We start from the raw sequence: 16,110 nt of genomic DNA, 5'->3' as shown, positions 1-16,110 counted from the left end.
CTAACATTAGGTATTCATAAACAAAATTGCCTCAGGCCTTAAAATATATTGGACAAATAACCCAAAGAAAAATCATATATGTAAAATTTCTCTCACATGACTTTTAAGATGAAGTGAGTTACATATATGACAGGAGCAACTGTTGGAAAGTGAAATAATGAAAAATGAAAGAAGGAGAAGGAATAAGAAAGAAAAATTAAGATGAATGCCACTTAACTTGCCTTGAATAGATTTTATTTAGGTAATATCATCAAAAGAAAAAACCGAAAATAGTCCACAAGTCCAATAAATAGTTGGATTAATTTTTCATTAACTGTGAAGTCATTGAAAATTCTATCAAATGGAAAGGAAGTTCTTCTGATAAGCAGCTTCTGATTCAGTGAAATAGATACAATATAGCAAGTGATAATACAGAATATCAAACGAGTTGGAACACAGACATTATGGCAAATATGGGAAATTGAATTCAAGTGAACTCACAGGGCATAACAAAAGTCTTTAAGCATCGGTGGTTCAGTGGTAGAATTCTCGCCTGCCACGCGGGAGGCCCGGGTTCGATTCCCGGCCGATGCACAATTTTCATCACCTCCACGATAGAATTAATACTAAATCACTTGCATTCCTCTCAGAAACTACTTGGAATGCTGAGAACGTTAAGACATAATTCATAAACAAATTGACTCAGGTTCTAAAAGATATTGGTTTTAATACAAAGCAAAATTTATGTAAATTTTCTCTGATTTGACTCAGATAAAGTGAGTTACATAAATGATAGGAACAACTGAATAATATCCATCTTAAAAGATGATTTATATCAAGAGAAAAAAATGACCAAATTGTTAAATAAATAGAAAGGGAGGGAGGCAAAGATATTTAAAAACCTTCAAAAAACCTCTCCAGCATGATAGAAAAAAGTGTCTCTAAATTTCCAAAACTTCATCTTTAAAATGAGAGAGAGAGAGAGAGAGAGAGAGAGAGAGAGAGAGAGAGAGAGAAAGAGTGTGTTAAAGTAAAGAATAAATTGAATCCAAGCGAACTCACAGGGCATAACATTTTCTTCCCTTTAAGCATCGGTGGTTCAGTGGTAGAATTCTCGCCTGCCACGCGGGAGGCCCGGGTTCGATTCCCGGCCGATGCACAATTTTCATCACCTCCAAGATAGAATTAATACTAAATAACTTTGCTTCCTTTCACAAGTCATATGTAATGCCACTAGCATTATGAATTCATAAACGAACTGCCTCAGGTTCTTAAGAATAATGGATTTACTCCAAAGAGAAATAATATATTTAAATTTCTCCTCATATGACTCTTAAGATAAAAATGAGTTACAGAGATGATAGGAACAACTGAATAACATCCATCTCAAAATATGTGGTACTCGAAGAGAGAACTATGGACCAATATAGGAATCATTTTAAGGGGAGAAAGATAAAGGATAATCAATCTTGAAAAAACCCTCTCCAGTATGAGAGAAAAAAATATCTAACTTTCCAAAACCACGTCTTTGAAATGACAGACACGGTTGAATTAATGATAAACCCTAGATTATTAAATCATAGTATTTTCACATATAAGTAAAATCTATGAAATTCTCAAAGAAATAGAACAATGAGAGTAATCATGAAAAAATAGAAAAATTCTGTTCATACTCAATCCAAGCTGACCCACAAGGCATAACATTTTCATTCCTTTAGGCATCGGTGGTTCAGTGGTAGAATTCTCGCCTGCCACGCGGGAGGCCCGGGTTCGATTCCCGGCCGATGCATAATTTTCATCACCTCAAAGACTGAATCAATACTAAATTACTTCCCTTCCTCTCAATAACTATTCAGAGTGGTGCTAACATTAGGTATTCATAAACAAAATTGCCTCAGGCCTTAAAATATATTGGACAAATAACCCAAAGAAAAATCATATATGTAAAATTTCTCTCACATGACTTTTAAGATGAAGTGAGTTACATATATGACAGGAGCAACTGTTGGAAAGTGAAATAATGAAAAATGAAAGAAGGAGAAGGAATAAGAAAGAAAAATTAAGATGAATGCCACTTAACTTGCCTTGAATAGATTTTATTTAGGTAATATCATCAAAAGAAAAAACCGAAAATAGTCCACAAGTCCAATAAATAGTTGGATTAATTTTTCATTAACTGTGAAGTCATTGAAAATTCTATCAAATGGAAAGGAAGTTCTTCTGATAAGCAGCTTCTGATTCAGTGAAATAGATACAATATAGCAAGTGATAATACAGAATATCAAACGAGTTGGAACACAGACATTATGGCAAATATGGGAAATTGAATTCAAGTGAACTCACAGGGCATAACAAAAGTCTTTAAGCATCGGTGGTTCAGTGGTAGAATTCTCGCCTGCCACGCGGGAGGCCCGGGTTCGATTCCCGGCCGATGCACAATTTTCATCACCTCCACGATAGAATTAATACTAAATCACTTGCATTCCTCTCAGAAACTACTTGGAATGCTGAGAACGTTAAGACATAATTCATAAACAAATTGACTCAGGTTCTAAAAGATATTGGTTTTAATACAAAGCAAAATTTATGTAAATTTTCTCTGATTTGACTCAGATAAAGTGAGTTACATAAATGATAGGAACAACTGAATAATATCCATCTTAAAAGATGATTTATATCAAGAGAAAAAAATGACCAAATTGTTAAATAAATAGAAAGGGAGGGAGGCAAAGATATTTAAAAACCTTCAAAAAACCTCTCCAGCATGATAGAAAAAAGTGTCTCTAAATTTCCAAAACTTCATCTTTAAAATGAGAGAGAGAGAGAGAGAGAGAGAGAGAGAGAGAGAGAGAGAGAGAAAGAGTGTGTTAAAGTAAAGAATAAATTGAATCCAAGCGAACTCACAGGGCATAACATTTTCTTCCCTTTAAGCATCGGTGGTTCAGTGGTAGAATTCTCGCCTGCCACGCGGGAGGCCCGGGTTCGATTCCCGGCCGATGCACAATTTTCATCACCTCCAAGATAGAATTAATACTAAATAACTTTGCTTCCTTTCACAAGTCATATGTAATGCCACTAGCATTATGAATTCATAAACGAACTGCCTCAGGTTCTTAAGAATAATGGATTTACTCCAAAGAGAAATAATATATTTAAATTTCTCCTCATATGACTCTTAAGATAAAAATGAGTTACAGAGATGATAGGAACAACTGAATAACATCCATCTCAAAATATGTGGTACTCGAAGAGAGAACTATGGACCAATATAGGAATCATTTTAAGGGGAGAAAGATAAAGGATAATCAATCTTGAAAAAACCCTCTCCAGTATGAGAGAAAAAAATATCTAACTTTCCAAAACCACGTCTTTGAAATGACAGACACGGTTGAATTAATGATAAACCCTAGATTATTAAATCATAGTATTTTCACATATAAGTAAAATCTATGAAATTCTCAAAGAAATAGAACAATGAGAGTAATCATGAAAAAATAGAAAAATTCTGTTCATACTCAATCCAAGCTGACCCACAAGGCATAACATTTTCATTCCTTTAGGCATCGGTGGTTCAGTGGTAGAATTCTCGCCTGCCACGCGGGAGGCCCGGGTTCGATTCCCGGCCGATGCATAATTTTCATCACCTCAAAGACTGAATCAATACTAAATTACTTCCCTTCCTCTCAATAACTATTCAGAGTGGTGCTAACATTAGGTATTCATAAACAAAATTGCCTCAGGCCTTAAAATATATTGGACAAATAACCCAAAGAAAAATCATATATGTAAAATTTCTCTCACATGACTTTTAAGATGAAGTGAGTTACATATATGACAGGAGCAACTGTTGGAAAGTGAAATAATGAAAAATGAAAGAAGGAGAAGGAATAAGAAAGAAAAATTAAGATGAATGCCACTTAACTTGCCTTGAATAGATTTTATTTAGGTAATATCATCAAAAGAAAAAACCGAAAATAGTCCACAAGTCCAATAAATAGTTGGATTAATTTTTCATTAACTGTGAAGTCATTGAAAATTCTATCAAATGGAAAGGAAGTTCTTCTGATAAGCAGCTTCTGATTCAGTGAAATAGATACAATATAGCAAGTGATAATACAGAATATCAAACGAGTTGGAACACAGACATTATGGCAAATATGGGAAATTGAATTCAAGTGAACTCACAGGGCATAACAAAAGTCTTTAAGCATCGGTGGTTCAGTGGTAGAATTCTCGCCTGCCACGCGGGAGGCCCGGGTTCGATTCCCGGCCGATGCACAATTTTCATCACCTCCACGATAGAATTAATACTAAATCACTTGCATTCCTCTCAGAAACTACTTGGAATGCTGAGAACGTTAAGACATAATTCATAAACAAATTGACTCAGGTTCTAAAAGATATTGGTTTTAATACAAAGCAAAATTTATGTAAATTTTCTCTGATTTGACTCAGATAAAGTGAGTTACATAAATGATAGGAACAACTGAATAATATCCATCTTAAAAGATGATTTATATCAAGAGAAAAAAATGACCAAATTGTTAAATAAATAGAAAGGGAGGGAGGCAAAGATATTTAAAAACCTTCAAAAAACCTCTCCAGCATGATAGAAAAAAGTGTCTCTAAATTTCCAAAACTTCATCTTTAAAATGAGAGAGAGAGAGAGAGAGAGAGAGAGAGAGAGAGAGAGAGAGAGAAAGAGTGTGTTAAAGTAAAGAATAAATTGAATCCAAGCGAACTCACAGGGCATAACATTTTCTTCCCTTTAAGCATCGGTGGTTCAGTGGTAGAATTCTCGCCTGCCACGCGGGAGGCCCGGGTTCGATTCCCGGCCGATGCACAATTTTCATCACCTCCAAGATAGAATTAATACTAAATAACTTTGCTTCCTTTCACAAGTCATATGTAATGCCACTAGCATTATGAATTCATAAACGAACTGCCTCAGGTTCTTAAGAATAATGGATTTACTCCAAAGAGAAATAATATATTTAAATTTCTCCTCATATGACTCTTAAGATAAAAATGAGTTACAGAGATGATAGGAACAACTGAATAACATCCATCTCAAAATATGTGGTACTCGAAGAGAGAACTATGGACCAATATAGGAATCATTTTAAGGGGAGAAAGATAAAGGATAATCAATCTTGAAAAAACCCTCTCCAGTATGAGAGAAAAAAATATCTAACTTTCCAAAACCACGTCTTTGAAATGACAGACACGGTTGAATTAATGATAAACCCTAGATTATTAAATCATAGTATTTTCACATATAAGTAAAATCTATGAAATTCTCAAAGAAATAGAACAATGAGAGTAATCATGAAAAAATAGAAAAATTCTGTTCATACTCAATCCAAGCTGACCCACAAGGCATAACATTTTCATTCCTTTAGGCATCGGTGGTTCAGTGGTAGAATTCTCGCCTGCCACGCGGGAGGCCCGGGTTCGATTCCCGGCCGATGCATAATTTTCATCACCTCAAAGACTGAATCAATACTAAATTACTTCCCTTCCTCTCAATAACTATTCAGAGTGGTGCTAACATTAGGTATTCATAAACAAAATTGCCTCAGGCCTTAAAATATATTGGACAAATAACCCAAAGAAAAATCATATATGTAAAATTTCTCTCACATGACTTTTAAGATGAAGTGAGTTACATATATGACAGGAGCAACTGTTGGAAAGTGAAATAATGAAAAATGAAAGAAGGAGAAGGAATAAGAAAGAAAAATTAAGATGAATGCCACTTAACTTGCCTTGAATAGATTTTATTTAGGTAATATCATCAAAAGAAAAAACCGAAAATAGTCCACAAGTCCAATAAATAGTTGGATTAATTTTTCATTAACTGTGAAGTCATTGAAAATTCTATCAAATGGAAAGGAAGTTCTTCTGATAAGCAGCTTCTGATTCAGTGAAATAGATACAATATAGCAAGTGATAATACAGAATATCAAACGAGTTGGAACACAGACATTATGGCAAATATGGGAAATTGAATTCAAGTGAACTCACAGGGCATAACAAAAGTCTTTAAGCATCGGTGGTTCAGTGGTAGAATTCTCGCCTGCCACGCGGGAGGCCTGGGTTCGATTCCCGGCCGATGCACAATTTTCATCACCTCCACGATAGAATTAATACTAAATCACTTGCATTCCTCTCAGAAACTACTTGGAATGCTGAGAACGTTAAGACATAATTCATAAACAAATTGACTCAGGTTCTAAAAGATATTGGTTTTAATCCAAAGCAAAATTTATGTAAATTTTCTCTGATTTGACTCAGATAAAGTGAGTTACATAAATGATAAGAACAACTGAATAATATCCATCTTAAAAGATGATTTATATCAAGAGAAAAAAATGACCAAATTGTTAAATAAATAGAAAGGGAGGGAGGCAAAGATATTTAAAAACCTTCAAAAAACCTCTCCAGCATGATAGAAAAAAGTGTCTCTAAATTTCCAAAACTTCATCTTTAAAATGAGAGAGAGAGAGAGAGAGAGAGAGAGAGAGAGAGAGAGAGAGAGAAAGAGTGTGTTAAAGTAAAGAATAAATTGAATCCAAGCGAACTCACAGGGCATAACATTTTCTTCCCTTTAAGCATCGGTGGTTCAGTGGTAGAATTCTCGCCTGCCACGCGGGAGGCCCGGGTTCGATTCCCGGCCGATGCACAATTTTCATCACCTCCAAGATAGAATTAATACTAAATAACTTTGCTTCCTTTCACAAGTCATATGTAATGCCACTAGCATTATGAATTCATAAACGAACTGCCTCAGGTTCTTAAGAATATTGGATTTACTCCAAAGAGAAATAATATATTTAAATTTCTCCTCATATGACTCTTAAGATAAAAATGAGTTACAGAGATGATAGGAACAACTGAATAACATCCATCTCAAAATATGTGGTACTCGAAGAGAGAACTATGGACCAATATAGGAATCATTTTAAGGGGAGAAAGATAAAGGATAATCAATCTTGAAAAAACCCTCTCCAGTATGAGAGAAAAAAATATCTAACTTTCCAAAACCACGTCTTTGAAATGACAGAGACGGTTGAATTAATGATAAACCCTAGATTATTAAATCATAGTATTTTCACATATAAGTAAAATCTATGAAATTCTCAAAGAAATAGAACAATGAGAGTAATCATGAAAAAATAGAAAAATTCTGTTCATACTCAATCCAAGCTGACCCACAAGGCATAACATTTTCATTCCTTTAGGCATCGGTGGTTCAGTGGTAGAATTCTCGCCTGCCACGCGGGAGGCCCGGGTTCGATTCCCGGCCGATGCATAATTTTCATCACCTCAAAGACTGAATCAATACTAAATTACTTCCCTTCCTCTCAATAACTATTCAGAGTGGTGCTAACATTAGGTATTCATAAACAAAATTGCCTCAGGCCTTAAAATATATTGGACAAATAACCCAAAGAAAAATCATATATGTAAAATTTCTCTCACATGACTTTTAAGATGAAGTGAGTTATATATATGACAGGAGCAACTGTTGGAAAGTGAAATAATGAAAAATGAAAGAAGGAGAAGGAATAAGAAAGAAAAATTAAGATGAATGCCACTTAACTTGCCTTGAATAGATTTTATTTAGGTAATATCATCAAAAGAAAAAACCGAAAATAGTCCACAAGTCCAATAAATAGTTGGATTAATTTTTCATTAACTGTGAAGTCATTGAAAATTCTATCAAATGGAAAGGAAGTTCTTCTGATAAGCAGCTTCTGATTCAGTGAAATAGATACAATATAGCAAGTGATAATACAGAATATCAAACGAGTTGGAACACAGACATTATGGCAAATATGGGAAATTGAATTCAAGTGAACTCACAGGGCATAACAAAAGTCTTTAAGCATCGGTGGTTCAGTGGTAGAATTCTCGCCTGCCACGCGGGAGGCCCGGGTTCGATTCCCGGCCGATGCACAATTTTCATCACCTCCACGATAGAATTAATACTAAATCACTTGCATTCCTCTCAGAAACTACTTGGAATGCTGAGAACGTTAAGACATAATTCATAAACAAATTGACTCAGGTTCTAAAAGATATTGGTTTTAATACAAAGCAAAATTTATGTAAATTTTCTCTGATTTGACTCTTAAGATAAAGTGAGTTACATAAATGATAGGAACAACTGAATAATATCCATCTTAAAAGATGATTTATATCAAGAGAAAAAAATGGACAAATTGTTAAATAAATAGAAAGGGAGGGAGGCAAAGATATTTAAAAACCTTCAAAAAACCTCTCCAGCATGATAGAAAAAAGTCTCTAAATTTCCAAAACTCATCTTTAAAATGAGAGAGAGAGAGAGAGAGAGAGAGAGAGAGAGAGAGAGAGAGAGAGAGAGAGAGAGAGAGAGAAAAGAACAAACTATATCCAAGCGTCACAGGGCGTAACATTTTCTTTCCTTTAAGCATCGGTGGTTCAGTGGTAGAATTCTCGCCTGCCACGCGGGAGGCCCGGGTTCGATTCCCGGCCGATGCACAATTTTCATCACCTCCAAGATAGAATTAATACTAAATAACTTTGCTTCCTTTCACAAGTCATATGTAATGCCACTAGCATTATGAATTCATAAACGAACTGCCTCAGGTTCTTAAGAATATTGGATTTACTCCAAAGAGAAATAATATATTTAAATTTCTCCTCATATGACTCTTAAGATAAAAATGAGTTACAGAGATGATAGGAACAACTGAATAACATCCATCTCAAAATATGTGGTACTCGAAGAGAGAACTATGGACCAATATAGGAATCATTTTAAGGGGAGAAAGATAAAGGATAATCAATCTTGAAAAAACCCTCTCCAGTATGAGAGAAAAAAATATCTAACTTTCCAAAACCACGTCTTTGAAATGACAGAGACGGTTGAATTAATGATAAACCCTAGATTATTAAATCATAGTATTTTCACATATAAGTAAAATCTATGAAATTCTCAAAGAAATAGAACAATGAGAGTAATCATGAAAAAATAGAAAAATTCTGTTCATACTCAATCCAAGCTGACCCACAAGGCATAACATTTTCATTCCTTTAGGCATCGGTGGTTCAGTGGTAGAATTCTCGCCTGCCACGCGGGAGGCCCGGGTTCGATTCCCGGCCGATGCATAATTTTCATCACCTCAAAGACTGAATCAATACTAAATTACTTCCCTTCCTCTCAATAACTATTCAGAGTGGTGCTAACATTAGGTATTCATAAACAAAATTGCCTCAGGCCTTAAAATATATTGGACAAATAACCCAAAGAAAAATCATATATGTAAAATTTCTCTCACATGACTTTTAAGATGAAGTGAGTTACATATATGACAGGAGCAACTGTTGGAAAGTGAAATAATGAAAAATGAAAGAAGGAGAAGGAATAAGAAAGAAAAATTAAGATGAATGCCACTTAACTTGCCTTGAATAGATTTTATTTAGGTAATATCATCAAAAGAAAAAACCGAAAATAGTCCACAAGTCCAATAAATAGTTGGATTAATTTTTCATTAACTGTGAAGTCATTGAAAATTCTATCAAATGGAAAGGAAGTTCTTCTGATAAGCAGCTTCTGATTCAGTGAAATAGATACAATATAGCAAGTGATAATACAGAATATCAAACGAGTTGGAACACAGCCATTATGGCAAATATGGGAAATTAAATTCAAGTGAACTCACAGGGCATAACAAAAGTCTTTAAGCATCGGTGGTTCAGTGGTAGAATTCTCGCCTGCCACGCGGGAGGCCCGGGTTCGATTCCCGGCCGATGCACAATTTTCATCACCTCCACGATAGAATTAATACTAAATCACTTGCATTCCTCTCAGAAACTACTTGGAATGCTGAGAACGTTAAGACATAATTCATAAACAAATTGACTCAGGTTCTAAAAGATATTGGTTTTAATACAAAGCAAAATTTATGTAAATTTTCTCTGATTTGACTCTTAAGATAAAGTGAGTTACATAAATGATAGGAACAACTGAATAATATCCATCTTAAAAGATGATTTATATCAAGAGAAAAAAATGGACAAATTGTTAAATAAATAGAAAGGGAGGGAGGCAAAGATATTTAAAAACCTTCAAAAAACCTCTCCAGCATGATAGAAAAAAGTCTCTAAATTTCCAAAACTCCATCTTTAAAATGAGAGAGAGAGAGAGAGAGAGAGAGAGAGAGAGAGAGAGAGAGAGAGAGAGAGAAAAGAACAAACTATATCCAAGCTGAGTCACAGGGCGTAACATTTTCTTTCCTTTAAGCATCGGTGGTTCAGTGGTAGAATTCTCGCCTGCCACGCGGGAGGCCCGGGTTCGATTCCCGGCCGATGCACAATTTTCATCACCTCCAAGATAGAATTAATACTAAATAACTTTGCTTCCTTTCACAAGTCATATGTAATGCCACTAGCATTATGAATTCATAAACGAACTGCCTCAGGTTCTTAAGAATATTGGATTTACTCCAAAGAGAAATAATATATTTAAATTTCTCCTCATATGACTCTTAAGATAAAAATGAGTTACAGAGATGATAGGAACAACTGAATAACATCCATCTCAAAATATGTGGTACTCGAAGAGAGAACTATGGACCAATATAGGAATCATTTTAAGGGAGAAAGATAAAGGATAATCAATCTTGAAAAAACCCTCTCCAGTATGAGAGAAAAAAATATCTAACTTTCCAAAACCACGTCTTTGAAATGACAGAGACGGTTGAATTAATGATAAACCCTAGATTATTAAATCATAGTATTTTCACATATAAGTAAAATCTATGAAATTCTCAAAGAAATAGAACAATGAGAGTAATCATGAAAAAATAGAAAAATTCTGTTCATACTCAATCCAAGCTGACCCACAAGGCATAACATTTTCATTCCTTTAGGCATCGGTGGTTCAGTGGTAGAATTCTCGCCTGCCACGCGGGAGGCCCGGGTTCGATTCCCGGCCGATGCATAATTTTCATCACCTCAAAGACTGAATCAATACTAAATTACTTCCCTTCCTCTCAATAACTATTCAGAGTGGTGCTAACATTAGGTATTCATAAACAAAATTGCCTCAGGCCTTGAAATATATTGGACAAATAACCCAAAGAAAAATCATATATGTAAAATTTCTCTCACATGACTTTTAAGATGAAGTGAGTTACATATATGACAGGAGCAACTGTTGGAAAGTGAAATAATGAAAAATGAAAGAAGGAGAAGGAATAAGAAAGAAAAATTAAGATGAATGCCACTTAACTTGCCTTGAATAGATTTTATTTAGGTAATATCATCAAAAGAAAAAACCGAAAATAGTCCACAAGTCCAATAAATAGTTGGATTAATTTTTCATTAACTGTGAAGTCATTGAAAATTCTATCAAATGGAAAGGAAGTTCTTCTGATAAGCAGCTTCTGATTCAGTGAAATAGATACAATATAGCAAGTGATAATACAGAATATCAAACGAGTTGGAACACAGCCATTATGGCAAATATGGGAAATTAAATTCAAGTGAACTCACAGGGCATAACAAAAGTCTTTAAGCATCGGTGGTTCAGTGGTAGAATTCTCGCCTGCCACGCGGGAGGCCCGGGTTCGATTCCCGGCCGATGCACAATTTTCATCACCTCCACGATAGAATTAATACTAAATCACTTGCATTCCTCTCAGAAACTACTTGGAATGCTGAGAACGTTAAGACATAATTCATAAACAAATTGACTCAGGTTCTAAAAGATATTGGTTTTAATACAAAGCAAAATTTATGTAAATTTTCTCTGATTTGACTCTTAAGATAAAGTGAGTTACATAAATGATAGGAACAACTGAATAATATCCATCTTAAAAGATGATTTATATCAAGAGAAAAAAATGGACAAATTGTTAAATAAATAGAAAGGGAGGGAGGCAAAGATATTTAAAAACCTTCAAAAAACCTCTCCAGCATGATAGAAAAAATAGTCTCTAAATTTCCAAAACTTCATCTTTAAAATGAGAGAGAGAGAGAGAGAGAGAGAGAGAGAGAGAGAGAGAGAGAGAGAGAGAGAGAGAGATAGTAAAGAACAAACTATATCCAAGCTGAGTCACAGGGCATAACATTTTCTTCCCTTTAAGTATCGGTGGTTCAGTGGTAGAATTCTCGCCTGCCACGCGGGAGGCCCGGGTTCGATTCCCGTCCGATGCACAATTCTCATCACCTCCAAGATAGAATTAATACTAAATAACTTTGCTTCCTTTCACAAGTCATATGTAATGCCACTAGCATTATGAATTCATAAACGAACTGCCTCAGGTTCTTAAGAATATTGGATTTACTCCAAAGAGAAATAATATATTTAAATTTCTCCTCATATGACTCTTAAGATAAAAATGAGTTACAGAGATGATAGGAACAACTGAATAACATCCATCTCAAAATATGTGGTACTCGAAGAGAGAACTATGGACCAATATAGGAATCATTTTAAAGGGAGAAAGATAAAGGATAATCAATCTTGAAAAAACCTCTCCAGTATGAGAGAAAAAAATATCTAACTTTCCAAAACCACGTCTTTGAAATGACAGACACGGTTGAATTAATGATAAACCCTAGATTATTAAATCATAGTATTTTCACATATAAGTAAAATCTATGAAATTCTCAAAGAAATAGAACAATGAGAGTAATCATGAAAAAATAGAAAAATTCTGTTCATACTCAATCCAAGCTGACCCACAAGGCATAACATTTTCATTCCTTTAGGCATCGGTGGTTCAGTGGTAGAATTCTCGCCTGCCACGCGGGAGGCCCGGGTTCGATTCCCGGCCGATGCATAATTTTCATCACCTCAAAGACTGAATCAATACTAAATTACTTCCCTTCCTCTCAATAACTATTCAGAGTGGTGCTAACATTAGGTATTCATAAACAAAATTGCTTCAGGCCTTAAAATATATTGGACAAATAACCCAAAGAAAAATCATATATGTAAAATTTCTCTCACATGACTTTTAAGATGAAGTGAGTTACATATATAACAGGAGCAACTGTTGGAAAGTGAAATAATGAAAAATGAAAGAAGGAGAAGGAATAAGAAAGAAAAATTAAGATGAATGCCACTTAACTTGCCTTGAATAGATTTTATTCAGGTAATATCATCAAAAGAAAAAACCGAAAATAGTCCACAAGTCCAATAAATAGTTGGATTAATTTTTCATTAACTGTGAAGTCATTGAAAATTCTATCAAATGGAAAGGAAGTTCTTCTGATAAGCAGCTTCTGATTCAGTGAAATAGATACAATATAGCAAGTGATAATACAGAATATCAAACGAGTTGGAACACAGCCATTATGGCAAATATGGGAAATTGAATTCAAGTGAACTCACAGGGCATAACAAAAGTCTTTATGCATCGGTGGTTCAGTGGTAGAATTCTCGCCTGCCACGCGGGAGGCCCGGGTTCGATTCCCGGCCGATGCACAATTTTCATCACCTCCACGATAGAATTAATACTAAATCACTTGCATTCCTCTCAGAAACTACTTGGAATGCTGAGAACGTTAAGACATAATTCATAAACAAATTGACTCAGGTTCTAAAAGATATTGGTTTTAATCCAAAGCAAAATTTATGTAAATTTTCTCTGATTTGACTCTTAAGATAAAGTGAGTTACATAAATGATAGGAACAACTGAATAATATCCATCTTAAAAGATGATTTATATCAAGAGAAAAAAATGGACAAATTGTTAAATAAATAGAAAGGGAGGGAGGCAAAGATATTTAAAAACCTTCAAAAAACCTCTCCAGCATGATAGAAAAGTCTCTAAATTTCCAAAACTTCATCTTTAAAATGAGAGAGAGAGAGAGAGAGAGAGAGAGAGAGAGAGAGAGAGAGAGAGAGAGAGAGAGAGAGAGAGAGAGAAAAGAACAAACTATATCCAAGCTGAGTCACAGGGCATAACATTTTCTTTCCTTTAAGCATCGGTGGTTCAGTGGTAGAATTCTCGCCTGCCACGCGGGAGGCCCGGGTTCGATTCCCGGCCGATGCACAATTTTCATCACCTCCAAGATAGAATTAATACCAAATAACTTTGCTTCCTTTCACAAGTCATATGTAATGCCACTAGCATTATGAATTCATAAACGAACTGCCTCAGGTTCTTAAGAATATTGGATTTACTCCAAAGAGAAATAATATATTTAAATTTCTCCTCATATGACTCTTAAGATAAAAATGAGTTACAGAGATGATAGGAACAACTGAATAACATCCATCTTAAAATATGTGGTACTCGAAGAGAGAACTATGGACCAATATAGGAATCATTTTAAGGGGAGTAAGGGAAAGGATAATCAATCTTGAAAAAACCCTCTCCAGTATGAGAAAAAAATATCTAACTTTCCAAAACCACGTCTTTGAAATGACAGACACGGTTGAATTAATGATAAACCCTAGATTATTAAATCATAGTATTTTCACATGTAAGTAAAATCTATGAAATTCTCAGAGAAATAGAACAATAAGAGTAATCATGAAAAAATAGAAAAAATCTGTTCATACTCAATCCAAGCTGACCCACAAGGCATAAAATTTTCATTCCTTTAAGCATCGGTGGTTCAGTGGTGGAATTCTCGCCTGCCACGCGGGAGGCCTGGGTTCGATTCCCGGCCGATGCATAATTTTCATCACCTCAAAGACTGAATCAATACTAAATTACTTCCCTTCCTCTCAATAACTATTCAGAGTGGTGCTAACATTAGGTATTCATAAACAAAATTGCCTCAGGCCTTAAAATATATTGGACAAATAACCCAAAGAAAAATTATATATGTAAAATTTCTCTCACATGACTTTTAAGATGAAGTGAGTTACATATATGGCAGGCGCAACTGTTGGAAAGTGAAATAATGAAAAATGAAAGAAGGAGAAGGAATAAGAAAGAAAGATTAAGATGAATGCCACTTAACTTGCCTTGAATAGATTTTATTTAGGTAATATCATCAAAAGAAAAAACCGAAAATAATCCACAAGTCCAATAAATAGTTGGATTAATTTTTCATTAACTGTGAAGTCATTTAAAATTCTATCAAATGGAAAAAAAGTTATTCTGATAAGCAGTTTCTGATTCAGTGAAATAGATACAATATAGCAAGTGATAATACAGAATATCAAAGAAGTTGCAACACAGCCATTATGGCAAATATAGGAAATTTAATTCGAGTGAACTCAGAGGGTATAACATTTTCTCTCCATTAAGCATCGGTGGTTCAGTGGTAGAATTCTCGCCTGCCACGCGGGAGGCCCGTGCTCGATTCCCGGCCGATGCAAAATTTTCATCACCTCCAAGATAGGATCAATACTAAATCACTTCCCTTCCTCTCTGAAACCATTTGTAATGCTGATAACATATTGAATTCATAAAAGCGTTTTCCTTACCTACAATGCAAAGGAAGAAACCGCATCACATCCAGTAAATGCATTACCAATAATGATTGTCAGGATGTTTTTATACTTAGTGATTACTTCTTATATTATGAAAAAAAAGTGGTTTTCCGAGTATGATTCCATACAAAGTGATACATTCGTAGGAAATCCATTTGTTTCTGCATATAAATGGTGGGTTACAATAATCAGGATATCTGTGTCCTTTGAAACAGTTCTGATAAACTGTTGTCCAGAAGCAGCTTCTTGAATCATGTGGTATACCATCCAAACATCAGTTTCTTCATGAAAAACTTCTGTCTCTTGAAAGTCAACTCCTATATGTACTGACTCTGGATTTGGTCCAGTTATGAGGACCTATTTACCCTGTACTGAAGTCATATATTGCTCATTTAGTCAACAGTCATTCATATTATTTGTCACTTATTGGCACTGACATTTAAGTTTGTTTTGGAAGTGGCATAACTTCAGTGAAGCAGTACATATGGTTGGCTCCTCTTTTGTCAGGTCGATCCACAGCAAGACTTATTGCTAATTTTATAATAGAAATCAAACACTATGTGCAGTATAGAAACTGCTTCGGCATATGTTATAATATTGGTCCGACTTCCTTACAAAAATCAGAAACCTTGGTTGGTGAAACAGGTCAGGACACTCTCCGGAGTAGGGCACAGACAACGAG

The 16,110-nt window shown here is 34.8% G+C and overlaps 21 non-coding genes across 21 annotated transcripts; all 21 read left to right on the top strand.

Moving 5' to 3' along the window:
• The first annotated feature begins 502 nt into the window (after positions 1-502).
• On the top strand, positions 503-573 carry TRNAG-GCC (transfer RNA glycine (anticodon GCC)). Its single transcript has one exon. It is a non-coding gene; the product is annotated as a tRNA-Gly (tRNA).
• A 494-nt stretch (positions 574-1,067) lies between these two features.
• TRNAG-GCC (transfer RNA glycine (anticodon GCC)) lies at positions 1,068-1,138 on the top strand. Its single transcript has one exon. It is a non-coding gene; the product is annotated as a tRNA-Gly (tRNA).
• A 559-nt stretch (positions 1,139-1,697) lies between these two features.
• Positions 1,698-1,768, top strand: TRNAG-GCC (transfer RNA glycine (anticodon GCC)). Its single transcript has one exon. It is a non-coding gene; the product is annotated as a tRNA-Gly (tRNA).
• A 576-nt stretch (positions 1,769-2,344) lies between these two features.
• Positions 2,345-2,415, top strand: TRNAG-GCC (transfer RNA glycine (anticodon GCC)). Its single transcript has one exon. It is a non-coding gene; the product is annotated as a tRNA-Gly (tRNA).
• A 494-nt stretch (positions 2,416-2,909) lies between these two features.
• TRNAG-GCC (transfer RNA glycine (anticodon GCC)) lies at positions 2,910-2,980 on the top strand. Its single transcript has one exon. It is a non-coding gene; the product is annotated as a tRNA-Gly (tRNA).
• A 559-nt stretch (positions 2,981-3,539) lies between these two features.
• TRNAG-GCC (transfer RNA glycine (anticodon GCC)) lies at positions 3,540-3,610 on the top strand. Its single transcript has one exon. It is a non-coding gene; the product is annotated as a tRNA-Gly (tRNA).
• A 576-nt stretch (positions 3,611-4,186) lies between these two features.
• TRNAG-GCC (transfer RNA glycine (anticodon GCC)) lies at positions 4,187-4,257 on the top strand. The gene has a single exon. It is a non-coding gene; the product is annotated as a tRNA-Gly (tRNA).
• A 494-nt stretch (positions 4,258-4,751) lies between these two features.
• TRNAG-GCC (transfer RNA glycine (anticodon GCC)) lies at positions 4,752-4,822 on the top strand. Its single transcript has one exon. It is a non-coding gene; the product is annotated as a tRNA-Gly (tRNA).
• A 559-nt stretch (positions 4,823-5,381) lies between these two features.
• TRNAG-GCC (transfer RNA glycine (anticodon GCC)) lies at positions 5,382-5,452 on the top strand. Its single transcript has one exon. It is a non-coding gene; the product is annotated as a tRNA-Gly (tRNA).
• A 1,141-nt stretch (positions 5,453-6,593) lies between these two features.
• On the top strand, positions 6,594-6,664 carry TRNAG-GCC (transfer RNA glycine (anticodon GCC)). Its single transcript has one exon. It is a non-coding gene; the product is annotated as a tRNA-Gly (tRNA).
• Positions 6,665-7,223: 559 nt separating this feature from the next.
• Positions 7,224-7,294, top strand: TRNAG-GCC (transfer RNA glycine (anticodon GCC)). The gene has a single exon. It is a non-coding gene; the product is annotated as a tRNA-Gly (tRNA).
• Positions 7,295-7,870: 576 nt separating this feature from the next.
• TRNAG-GCC (transfer RNA glycine (anticodon GCC)) lies at positions 7,871-7,941 on the top strand. Its single transcript has one exon. It is a non-coding gene; the product is annotated as a tRNA-Gly (tRNA).
• Positions 7,942-8,434: 493 nt separating this feature from the next.
• On the top strand, positions 8,435-8,505 carry TRNAG-GCC (transfer RNA glycine (anticodon GCC)). The gene has a single exon. It is a non-coding gene; the product is annotated as a tRNA-Gly (tRNA).
• Positions 8,506-9,064: 559 nt separating this feature from the next.
• On the top strand, positions 9,065-9,135 carry TRNAG-GCC (transfer RNA glycine (anticodon GCC)). Its single transcript has one exon. It is a non-coding gene; the product is annotated as a tRNA-Gly (tRNA).
• A 576-nt stretch (positions 9,136-9,711) lies between these two features.
• TRNAG-GCC (transfer RNA glycine (anticodon GCC)) lies at positions 9,712-9,782 on the top strand. Its single transcript has one exon. It is a non-coding gene; the product is annotated as a tRNA-Gly (tRNA).
• Positions 9,783-10,269: 487 nt separating this feature from the next.
• TRNAG-GCC (transfer RNA glycine (anticodon GCC)) lies at positions 10,270-10,340 on the top strand. Its single transcript has one exon. It is a non-coding gene; the product is annotated as a tRNA-Gly (tRNA).
• Positions 10,341-10,898: 558 nt separating this feature from the next.
• Positions 10,899-10,969, top strand: TRNAG-GCC (transfer RNA glycine (anticodon GCC)). Its single transcript has one exon. It is a non-coding gene; the product is annotated as a tRNA-Gly (tRNA).
• Positions 10,970-11,545: 576 nt separating this feature from the next.
• On the top strand, positions 11,546-11,616 carry TRNAG-GCC (transfer RNA glycine (anticodon GCC)). Its single transcript has one exon. It is a non-coding gene; the product is annotated as a tRNA-Gly (tRNA).
• A 1,128-nt stretch (positions 11,617-12,744) lies between these two features.
• TRNAG-GCC (transfer RNA glycine (anticodon GCC)) lies at positions 12,745-12,815 on the top strand. The gene has a single exon. It is a non-coding gene; the product is annotated as a tRNA-Gly (tRNA).
• A 576-nt stretch (positions 12,816-13,391) lies between these two features.
• Positions 13,392-13,462, top strand: TRNAG-GCC (transfer RNA glycine (anticodon GCC)). Its single transcript has one exon. It is a non-coding gene; the product is annotated as a tRNA-Gly (tRNA).
• Positions 13,463-13,963: 501 nt separating this feature from the next.
• TRNAG-GCC (transfer RNA glycine (anticodon GCC)) lies at positions 13,964-14,034 on the top strand. Its single transcript has one exon. It is a non-coding gene; the product is annotated as a tRNA-Gly (tRNA).
• The last annotated feature ends 2,076 nt before the right edge of the window (positions 14,035-16,110 follow it).

Source organism: Palaemon carinicauda, chromosome 5 (assembly GCF_036898095.1).
Source record: "Palaemon carinicauda isolate YSFRI2023 chromosome 5, ASM3689809v2, whole genome shotgun sequence".
In the NCBI taxonomy this organism is placed as follows: Eukaryota; Metazoa; Arthropoda; class Malacostraca; order Decapoda; family Palaemonidae; genus Palaemon; species Palaemon carinicauda.
Note: the sequence above shows the minus strand (reverse complement) of the source record. Positions and strands in the feature narration are given on the sequence as shown.